General features: G+C 44.2%; 1 pseudogene; it reads left to right on the forward strand.

Annotated features, from left to right (window-relative positions):
- The first annotated feature begins 3,357 nt into the window (after nucleotides 1–3,357).
- Nucleotides 3,358–5,050, forward strand: LOC102122845 (butyrophilin subfamily 2 member A2-like; annotated as a pseudogene).
- Nucleotides 5,051–11,507: the final 6,457 nt, after the last annotated feature.

Genomic DNA, 11,507 nt, shown 5'->3' on the forward strand with positions numbered 1-11,507 from the left:
ATGGGAGTTCATTCATGATTTGGCTCTCTGTTTGTCTGTTACTGGTGTATAAGAATGCTTGTGATTTTTGCACATTAATTTTGTATCCTGAGACTTTGCTGAAGTTGCTTATCAGCTTAAGGAGATTTTGGGCTGAGATGATGGGCTTTTCTAAACATACAATCATGTCATCTGCAAACAGGGACAATTTGACTTCTTCTTTTCCTAACTGAATACCCTTGATTTCTTTCTCTTGCCTAATTGCCCTAGCCAGAACTTCCAACACTATGTTGAATAGGAGTGGTGAGAGAGGGCATCCCTGTCTTGTGCCAGTTTTCAGAGGGAATGCTTCCAGTTTTTGCCCATTCAGTATGATATTAGCTGTGGGTTTGTTATAAATAGCTCTTATTATTTTGAGATACATTCCATCAGTACCGAATTTATTGAGAGTTTTTAGCATGAAGGGCTGTTGAATTTTGTCAAAGGACTTTTCTGCATCCATTGAGAAAATCATGTGGGTTTTGTCTTTCGTTCTGTTTATATGCTGGATTACATTTATTGATTTGTGTACATTGAACCAGTCTTGCATCCCAGGGATGAAGCCTGATCATGGTGGATAAGCTTTTTGATGTGCTGCTGGATTCGGTTTGCCAGTATTTTATTGAGGATTTTTTCATCGATGTTCATCAGGGATATTGGTCTAAAATTCTCTTGTTTTGTTGTGTCTCTGCCTGGCTTTGGTATCAGGATGATGTTGGCCTCATAAGATGAGTTAGGGAGGATTCCCTCTTTTTCTGTTGATTGGAATACTTTCAGAAGTAATGGTACCAGCTCCTCCTTGTACCTCCAGTAGAATTCGGCTGTGAATCCATCTGGTCCTGGACTTTTTTTGGTTGGTAGGCTATTAATTATTGCCTCAATTTCAGAGCCTATTATTGGTCTATTCAGGGATTCAACTTCTTCCTGGTTTAGTCTTGGGAGAGTGTAAGTGTCCAGGAAATTATCCATTTCTTCTAGGTTTTCTAGTTTATTTGCATAGAGGTGTTTATAGTATTCTCTGATGGTAGTTTGTATTTCTTTGGGGTTGGTAGTGATATCCCCTTTATCATTTTTTATTGTGTCTATTTGATTCTTCTCTCTTTTCTTCTTTATTAGTCTTGCTAGCGGTCTATCAATTTTGTTGATCTTTTCAAAAAACCAGCTCCTGGATTCATTGATTTTTTGGAGGATTTTTTCTGTCTCTATCTCCTTCAGTTCTGCTCTGATCTTAGTTATTTCTTGCCTTCTGCTAGCTTTTGAATGTGTTTGCTCTTGCTTCTCTAGTTCTTTTAATTGCGATGTTAGGGTGTCAATTTTAGATCTTTCCAGTTTTCTCTTCTGGGCATTTAGTGCTATAAATTTCCCTCTACACACTGCTTTAAATGTGTCCCAGAGATTCTGGTATGTTGTATCTTTGTTCTCGTTGGTTTCAAAGGACATCTTTATTTCTGCCTTCATTTCATTATGTACCCAGTAGTTATTCAGGAGCAGGTTGTTCAGTTTCCATGTAGTTGAGCGGTTTTGATTGATTTTCTTAGTCCTAAGTTCTAGTTTGATTGCACTGTGGTCTGAGAGACAGTTTGTTATAATTTCTGTTCTTTTACATTTGCTGAGGAGTGCTTTACTTCCAACTATGTGGTCAATTTTGGAATAAGTGCGATGTGGTGCTGAGAAGAATGTATATCCTGTTGCTTTGGGGTGGAGAGTTCTGTAGATGTCTATTAGGTCCGCTTGGTGCAGAGTTGAGTTCAAGTCCTGGATATCCTTGTTAACTTTCTGTCTCGTTGATCCGTCTAATGTAGACATAGATACAGATATTTTTAAAGACCTTTGTGTTTGAAGAATGGCATTAGGCACTAAATAAAAACCCTTACCTTTTCTTCCAGGGAGATGAGATTGTTACATGTGAATCACATGGTTTCAAAGTCCAGAGCAATAAAAATGAAGTGGCACAGTCATGGAAAACTCTCTAGAAACCACTCAGTGTGAGCATAGAACTTACATAAATAGATGAGAGAAGGTATTGCTGAGAGGCAATAGTGTAGTAATGGCCAATAATGTGTGTTCTGGAGTGAAAACTCCTTCGGGTACATTCTCAGACTTCTCTTAACTTTCAAATTCTGGAAATATTACTATCTTCTCTCCTCCAAGAATAATGTGGTAGACATTGCTGTAATTTTTCTGTGTTTGCATCTGCTTCTCTCTGGAGTTGCCTAGTGAGATGGTTCTCAGAAAGCCCCGCCTGTTTGCAGGAATATTCACTGTGACTTTCATCATTTCCGTTACTGTGGGTACTGCATGATTAAAGAAAGGATTGGGGCTGGATGCAGTGGCTCATGCTCATAATCTCAGCACTTTGGGAGGCTGAGGCGGGTGGATCACTTGAAGTCAGGAGTTCCAGACTAGCCTGGCCAACATGGCGAAATCCTGTCTCCACAAAAAATACAAAACTTAGCCAGCCGTGGTGGTGCATGCCTATAATCCCAGCTACTCAGAAGGCAGAGGCAGGAGAATTGCTTCAAACTGGAAGGTGGAGGTTGCAGTGAGCCGAGATTGTACCACTAAACTCCAACCTGGGTGACAGAGCAAGATCCTGTCTTACAAAAAAAAAAAAAAAGAAAAGGATTGGATTGGCTGCTGAAGTAAGTCCTAGCCAGAGTGACTTTACATTCTAGTTTACTTGGGACACTCTTGGTTTCTGACTGTTGTGTAAGCATAATTATTAATAATAACAGTTTGGACAATAGATTGTATGTGGTCAGGTCATGCTACTCTTAGCATAATCTTATAGGAAAGGGAATTCATCGTGGGGTTCCCTGAATGTGTCTGTCCCTTCAACCCCCATATTCAAACAACTGACATGGAAAATGGCATGATTAATTTTATCAGTGTATACGTCCAGGTCTTTGGGCGCTTACGAAACTTTCTATTTGATTTTTCATTCTGTTTTCCGTTCTTTAACCATTCACACCACTGTTCCCCACAGTCTCCTAACCCTATGATGCCTGTCTCCTCTTCCACTTCTATCCCACCTTTGGCTTATAAGGGTCATCCAGGGAAGACCCCAGACCCGTGTTGGTTTTCTTCACACACCAGACCCCTTATGATTAAAAAACAAAATTAAAAAGCAAGCCACAGTTTTCTTTTGCGGGAAAGGAACCAGGACAGCAAGTTCTGCTCATACCTGTTGAGATTAGTGGACTCCCACCCTTAAGAATCCCTTACAGAATCTTGGGACTTTTTGGACACCCAGGCAACAGGTCCCAGATCCCGGGTCCTGCAACCCCAAACATCGTGATTAAATGGGAGGCCTCTGGTCCCTGCCTGCCCTGGGTGCTCATGGACACAGCTGCTGCTCCGCACTTCTCCCTGCCAGGCTCCCTCCTCCTCCTCCTGCTCAGCCCGTGTGCACTGGTCTCAGCCCAGCTTACTGTCGTGGGACCAGCTAGTCCCATCCTGGCCATGGTGGGAGAAAACACTACATTACATTGCCATCTGTCACCCTAGAAAAATGCTGAGGACATGGAGGTGGTTCCGGTCTCAGTTCTCCGCTGCAGTGTTTGTGTATAAGGGTGGGAGAGAGAGAACAGAGGAGCAGATGGAGGAGTACCGAGGAATAATCACCTTTGTGAACAAAGGCATCAGCAGGAGCAGCGTGGCCCTGGTCGTACACAATGTCACAGCCCAGGAGAATGACATCTACCGCTGTCACTTCCAAGAAAGCTGGTCCTATGACAAGGCCATCCTGCGCCTCGTGGTGGCAGGCCTTGGCTCTAAGCCCCTCATTGAAATCAAGGCCCAAGAGGATGGGAGCATTTGGCTGCAGTGCATATCTGGAGGGTGGTACCCAGAGCCCCTCACAGCGTGGAGGGACCTCTACAGTGAGATCGTGCCCACCCTGAAGGAGGTTTCCATTGCTGATGCAGACGGCTTCTTCGTGGTCACCACAGCTGTGATCATCAGAGACAAGTCTGTGAGGAATGTATTCTGCTCTATCGAAAACACCCTGCTCAGCCAGGAGAAGGAAACTGTCGTTTTTATTCCAGAATCCTTTATGCCCAGCACATCTCCGTGGATGGTGGCCCTTGCTGTCATCCTGACCACAACTCCCTGGATGGTGTCCCTGGCTGTCATCCTGGCTGTTTTCCTCATCTTCATGGCTGTGAGCATCTGTTGCATCAAGAAACTTCAAAGGGAAAAAAAGATTCTGTCAGGGGAAAAGGAAGTTGAACAAGAGGAAAAAGAAATTGCACAGCAACATCAGGAAGAATTGCGATGGAGAACATTCTTACATGCTGCACCAAAGAATCCAAGCTTTACCAGATACTCGGGCCCACGGACCTTTCCTCTTTGCTGATGTGGTCCTGGATCCAGACACCACTCATCCCGAGCTCTTCCTGTCAGAGGACCAGAGAAGTGTGAGACAGGGCCCCTACAGGCAGAGTGCCTGACAACCCAGAGAGGTTCGACAGTCAGCCTTGTGTCCTGGGATGGGAGAGCTTCGCCTCAGGGAAACATGACTGGGAGGTGGAGGTGGAAAACGTGATGGTGTGGACTGTGGGGGTCTGTGGAGACGGTGTTGAGAGGAAAGGGGAGGTCCTGCTGATTCCTCAGAATGGCTTCTGGACCCTGGAGGTGTTTGGAAACCAATACTGGGCCCTGTCCTCCCCTGATAGGATTCTCCCTTTGAAGGAGTCCCTTTGCTGGGTGCCCATCTTCCTGGACTACGAAGCTGGAGATGTCTCCTTCTACAACATGAGGGACAGATCGCACATCTACACATGTCCCCGTTCAGCATTTTCCGTGCCTGTGAGGCCCTTCTTCAGGATAGGGTCTGGTGACAGCCCCATCTTCATCTGCCCTGTACTCACAGGAGCCAGTGGGGTCACGGTGCCTGACGAGGGCCTGACACTTCACAGAGTGGGGACCCAGCAGAGCCTGTAGAATCAATTCCCTGGACTCACAGCCATGCAGATAAGCCCTGGCCATCTTAGCAGCCACCGCACAACACTCCTAATGGAAGACATGCCCTCCTCCCCTCTGCTCACATGAGAGAACATCTTCCCGCTGCCTTTTTCACACCCACTCCAGCCCTCAGCCCCAGTTTTCTCCTCCTCACTAGGCCGTGGCTTTAGTAGCTCCTTTGCTTGTAATTATGGGATGGAATCCAGGCATGGGAACTAGTTGTTTCATAGCTCCCAGCCAAGAGGAAAGTGTGAGAAGCTGTTGGGCAGCGAACCTGCTGTTTACATCAGAATGACCACATTGAGCCCAATATGCCAGTTGGCACCAGATGCTACGGACTTGGAATGAGGCCAACAGGATTCGCCAGGATGAGAGAGGAGAGAGGAATCCACAGGACCACCAGAGGGTAGAGGGAACCAGATATGCAGGTCAGAGATAGAGGCAGTGGAACCAGAGAGCTGGGACGCACCAAGGTTGTAAGGATGGCTAAGTCCCACCATAGCAGCTAAAGGGTCCTGGGAGACGATGGCTCATTTCCACCCAGCCCCAGGATTTCCACAACACACACCCACAGGCCTGGACCTGGGACGAAGATGAATGAAGAACATGGACTCATGTGGATGTGGATGTGGATTGCCTCATGTGTCCCTGCAATAAGCAAGGAGTCAGTACTTAGTCCCTGAGTGTGGTTGAGGTTTGAGGTCCTGGTCGAGCAGGGCAGTACTGGACCTGGTCTACGTCAGCATTCAGGTTCAATGGGTACACCAGTGGTTTCAAACTTCCTGATCTAATTATATCTTTAGACACTTAGAATTATTGAGGACCTTAAAGAGTTTTTGTTTATTTGGGTTAATATTTGTTAATATTTATGGCATTTGACATTGAAACAAAAATTTTAAATGCTATCTTTTAATTCATGTTAAAATAACATGAATAAATCAATTATAGGTTAGTATAAATAGGGTGTTCTGTGAAAAAGCAATCTATTGTGTCCAAATAAAAGAACAAAAAGTGTGAGAAAAAAAAAATCCCTCACAGATGAAGGCCAGGCATGGTGACCAAGATGGGTGGATCACCTGAGGTCAGGAGTTCAAGACCAGCCTGGCCAATAAGGCAAAACCCTGTCTCTACTAAAAATACAAAAATTAGCCAGCTGTGGTAGTGCACACCTGTAATCTCAACTACTCAGGAGGCTGAGGCATGAGAATTGTTTGAACCCAGGAGACGGAGGTTGCAGTGAGCTGAGATTGTGCCACTGCACTCTCGCCTGGGCAACAGAGTGAGACTCTGTCTGGAAAAAAAAAAAAAAATCCTTTACAGATGGAAACAACAGAAACTGGGGACTTCAAAAAGGAGGAGGTTGGGAGGAGGGCAAGTGTGGAAAACCACCTATTCAGTACTATGTTCACTGTTTGGGTGACGGGTTCAATAGCAGCCCAAGCTCCAGCATTACACAATACATCTATGTAACAAACCTGCACATACACCCCTGAATCTCAATTTTAAAAAAAACCTCTTACAGCTCTTTCTAAAGTCACACCCCAGAAATGGAAAAGAGGAGTGGGCCTCCCTTATCTGTGACTGTCAGAAATTAGACCGTAATGAAAAGCTTTGCAGGGGCCCCATCTCATAAGAATTCAAATCTATTTCAGTCTTCTTCTATTTTATCTTTAATTATACTGTTAGCATTTTTCCTTATCTTCCACTTTGAAAAATTTATAAAAAGCAACTATGTTCTCACCACCTATGGTGAAAGAGAGATTAATGCTCGGTTCTTTTATGTATAACGTTAATCCAAGATTAAAGGAGATGGAAAAAAGTAGGGGTGTGGGGAGAAGGAAATGGTGGCATAAAGTGTTTAAGTCTGAAAAAAAGTTACTAAGGGGATGGTGAAATCCATGGAACTCATGTGACTCTAAAGTCCCGCTAAGTTTTCTCACAGTGACAGATGGAACAGGCTGCTGGTGAATGAAACAAATGTCTACTTTTAGCCTAAAACGTAGTGAGTTGTCTTCCCATAACTAGCTGCTAACAAAGGCGCTAAGAAAACAAAACCTCTACCCAGGCTATGAGACTAAGGGAGTGAGTGTGTGTAGTGATGGGGGAGGGAGACAGATTTTCACTCCAAATATGGTCTGAATGTTTGCGTCCTCCCAGATTTTATGTTGAAACCTAACCTGCAACGTGATGGTATTCAGATATAATTCTCTTAGGAGGCTAAAGCCCTTATGAATGAGATTAATGGTCTCATAAAAGAAACTCCAGGCCGGGCGTGGTGGCTCACGCTTGTAATATCAGCACGTTTGGAGGCTGAGGCAGGTGGATTATTTGAGTCCAGGAATTTCAGACCAGCGTGGGCAACATGGTGAAACTCTGTCTCTACCAAAAAAAAAAAAAAAAAAAAAAGCCAGATGTGGTGGTGCACACCTGTAGTCCCAGCTACTCGGGAGGCTGAGGTCGGAGAATCACTTAAGCCCTGGAGGCAGAAGTTACATGAGCCAAGATCATGCCACTGTACTCTAATCTGGGTTACAGAGTGAGACCCTACCTCAAAAAAATAAATAAAATAAAATAAAATAAAATATACCCCATAATCCCAACACTTTGGGAGGCTGAGGCAGGAGGATTGCTTGAGACCAGAGTTCAAGACCAGCTTGGGCAACAATGTGAGGCCCCATATCTACAAAAAATAAAAAAATAAAAAAACAGGCATGGTGGTACGTGTCTATAGTCCCAGCTACTTGGGAGGCTGAGGTGGGAGGATCATGGGAACCCAGGAACTCAAGGCTGCAGTGAGCTAAGAAGGTGCCACTGTACTCCAGCCTGGGTGACACAGGAGACCCCATCTCAAAAAAAAGAGACCCTTAAAAACCCACTTGTCCCTTCCATCATGCGAGGACACAGCCAGAAGGCACCTTCTATGAACCAGGAGGAAGGGGCCCTCACCAGACGTGGAATCCGCTGGCGCTTTGATCATGAACTTCTCAGCCTCCAGAGCTGCAAGAAATGTTTCTGTTGTTTAAAAGCCACCCAGTGCACGTGATTTTTGTTACAGCAGCCCAAACAGCCTAAGACAGCTTGATCCTAAGGATTACTCATGAGCTTTTTGAAGGAAGCAAGGATAAAGCAGACACTACACCCACACAAAGGCTCCCTCTCCAACCTGCCAGACCAGCTACACGAAGAAGCGTCCGTACTACTCGGCTAGTGTTGCTGTAACAGAATACCACAGACTGGGTGGTTCAAACAACAGAATTTTATTGTCTCAGAGTGACAGAGGCTGGAAGTCCAAGACAGAGGTGCTGGCAGGGTTGGTTTATTCTGAGCCTCTCCCCTTGACTTGCAGATGACACATTCTCCCTGTGACCTCACATGGTCACCCCTCATTCTGTTTGGTCTGTGTCCTAGTGTCTTCTTCTAAAGATACTAGTCCTATTGGATTAGGGCCTAACCGTATGGCTCCATTTTATCTTAATCACATATTTAAAGGCCTTATCGCCAAATACCATTGCAATTGCTTGTTGTTGTTGTTGTTGTTGTTGTTGTTGTTGTTGTTGTTTTGAGATGGAGTCACTCTGTCACCCAGGCTGGAGTGCAGTGTCACAATCTTGGCTCACTACAACCTCTGCCTCCTGAGTTCAAGTGATTCTCCTACCTCAGCCTCCCAAGTAGCTAGGATTACAGGTACACACCACCATGCCCGGCTAATTTTTGTATTTTGAATAGAGACAGGGTTTTGTTATGTTTGCCAGGCTGGTCTCGAACTCCTGACCTCAAGTGATCTGCCCACCTGGGCCTCCCAAAGTGCTGGGATTATAGGTATGAGCCACCACACCCGGCCCAAATACAGTCACATTTTGAAGTACTGGAGGTTAGGGCTTCAGCATATGAATTTTGGGGAAACACACTTCAGCTCATTCTAGGATCACCGTTAAACATTGGGAAACGCTCTCCTTGTTTGTACTCACAATAGGTCTGTGATACAGATTTTCAAAAGCTGTAAATTTGCAAAATCATTGATAGGGAATGCATGGCTTACAGATTTGTTGATCATTTGTGACTGCCCAGCTTCTCCATTTTTTTTTTTTTTTTTTTTTTTTTTTTGATCCCTTGTCTAGAGTCAGGGCAGTTTGAGGTCGGCTCCATGGAGTCTTTCTACAAAAGATCTTTCATGTCAAGCAAATACTTCATTTAGAGCACTGTAGGAGGTGAGCAGGCAACTGTCGAAGACCTTGGAACAGTCAACAAGTAGGGTACCCACCAATGACAATTTTTCTCATTCCACAGTACCAGAAGGCCGATTTCTTAGGAAGTTTCAGTTTCTTGTATGTATCAGGCACTGTGCTAGGTGCTGGCTGTACAATGATAAAGTTTCCTCCCTTACTGAGTTCACAGTCTATCAGCCTAGTGGGAAAAAACAGAGAACATAAGGAAAATGCATAAGGTGTACTATCTATGTTTAACTGTGCATAGTACATACAAAAGCCGTACAGCACAAGTAAAGCCTACAGGACATGCTTACAAGCAAGCACTGTCTACTTCTTAAATCAACTGTAATACATTAATTCCAATCCCCACATAACAGCTATCTTCCCCAGGAGTATTGACTAGTACTGCCTACCCGTTTTACTTGGTAAATGTCACAAAGCAGACCACCAGGTCAGTTCAGTTCAATTCTCCCTGATGCAACGTAACCTGAAGGAGGGTCAAGTTCTGTCCTTGGAGTTCAGACAGTAGATGCCAGTCCCGATGCTGTTCATAACTCAGTATAGGCCTCTGTCTCTCCAGAATATGAGATATTTTTTCTGTTATCTTCTCCTTTATGTTCTTAATTATATAAATTTTAGTTATATTATTTTATTTATTTATTTTTCACATTGGCTTAAATGTCTTTGTCTGCTAACGTCAATACGTGAATAACATGTGGATTACATTTATCCATCTTCTGTTTTTGTTATGATCATTTGGTGTCTCTTTTTTTTTTTTTTTTTTTGTTAGCATGTCTCATAATTTCTCCTGAATGCTGGACATTTTAAATGGATACTGCTGGGCACGGTGGCTCAAGCCTGTAATCCCAGCACTTTGGGAGGCTGAGACAGGCGGATCACAAGGTCAGGAGATTGAGACCATCCTGACTAACACGGTGAAACCCCATCTCTACTAAAAAATACAAAAAACTAGCCGGGCGAGGTGGCAGGCGCCTGTAGTCCCAGCTACTCGGGAGGCTGAGGCAGGAGAATGGCGTAAACCTGGGAGGAGGAGCTTGCAGTGAGCTGAGATCCGGCCACTGCACTCCAGCCTGGGTGACAGAGCGAGACTCCATCTCAAAAAAAAAAAAAAAAAAAGGATACTTATTTAGGACCTGGATGATGTTTTCTTCCTCTAAAGAACAAGAAAAGTTTTCTTTTTTACAGGCAAAGGGAAAACCAGGCATTACCTCGATCCTGGCCAGAGTTAGTTCTAGCCTTTGTTAGGGCTGGTCTATTTTAACATTATCTTAGTACTAGTACTTACTTCCCAACTGTGTTCTTTAGCCCTAGTGTGGGGTATTTCTCGGTCTCAACTACAACCTGTGTGCATTTATCAAAGCCCTTCCACCTTGGCAGAGCTAAACTCTAACTTCTGTTTCTCCAACACCACTCAGGTGCTGAAATCTCTGCCCATCTTTCAGCTTTCTGGGTGCTGTTTTCTGCTGTGTTTCTTGGAGTCTCTTCCTGAACATGCAGTTTAGGAGACGGCCAATAATTGGAATGAATTTCTGTCCCCTCAGCCCAATAAGAATTCCATTTTATGTTTGAGCTCTCTCTCCTTCATTTGGAAATTACCCTCATGAGAAAAGCCAGGCAAATAGGAATTTTACTCTGGATATTTTTCTTCTTTCAAGGAGTATAACTCTCCAGCTCAATTCATGACTGCATTGTTTGCTTTCATAGGCATTCAAACAGGTAGGGGTGTGTGTGTGGTGGGGTAGGGTGTGTGTGTGTGTGTGTGTGTGTGTGTGTGTGTGTGGTGGGGTAGGGTGTGTGTGTTCCAAATATTATAGTTGTTTTTATGGAGGGGAGAGGTACAGACGTCCCCAGCTTACGATGGTTTGATGATTTTTCTACTTTACAATGGTGTGAAAGAGATATGCATTGAGTATGCTCCTTGACTTAAGATTTGTTTACTGGCAGGTAACCTTATCGTAAGTTGAAGAGCATTTGCATTCCAGTTATCTATTGCCCGTCTGAAACATCCAACTGCAAAACTCAGCAGCTTAAAACAACAATTTATGGTTCTATGAGTTGGCTCAGTTGGAGAGTTTACTTGGGAACGTTCATGCAACTACAATGAGATGGCAGCTGAGCTGTGGTTATGTGAAGCAGACTGTACTGGACTTGTAAGATGTCTTCTTCATTCTTCTCTTTCTTCAGTGCTCCTTGACTTCTTTTACTTTCTACTAATTTTCTCAGAATCCAGGGCCTAGGCATCTCACAGCAAGATCTCAGGTTACTTATGCTTCTGGCATTGTGACTCACTGCTAA

The sequence above is a fragment of the Macaca fascicularis genome, chromosome 9 (assembly GCF_037993035.2).
Source record: "Macaca fascicularis isolate 582-1 chromosome 9, T2T-MFA8v1.1".
In the NCBI taxonomy this organism is placed as follows: domain Eukaryota; kingdom Metazoa; phylum Chordata; class Mammalia; order Primates; family Cercopithecidae; genus Macaca; species Macaca fascicularis.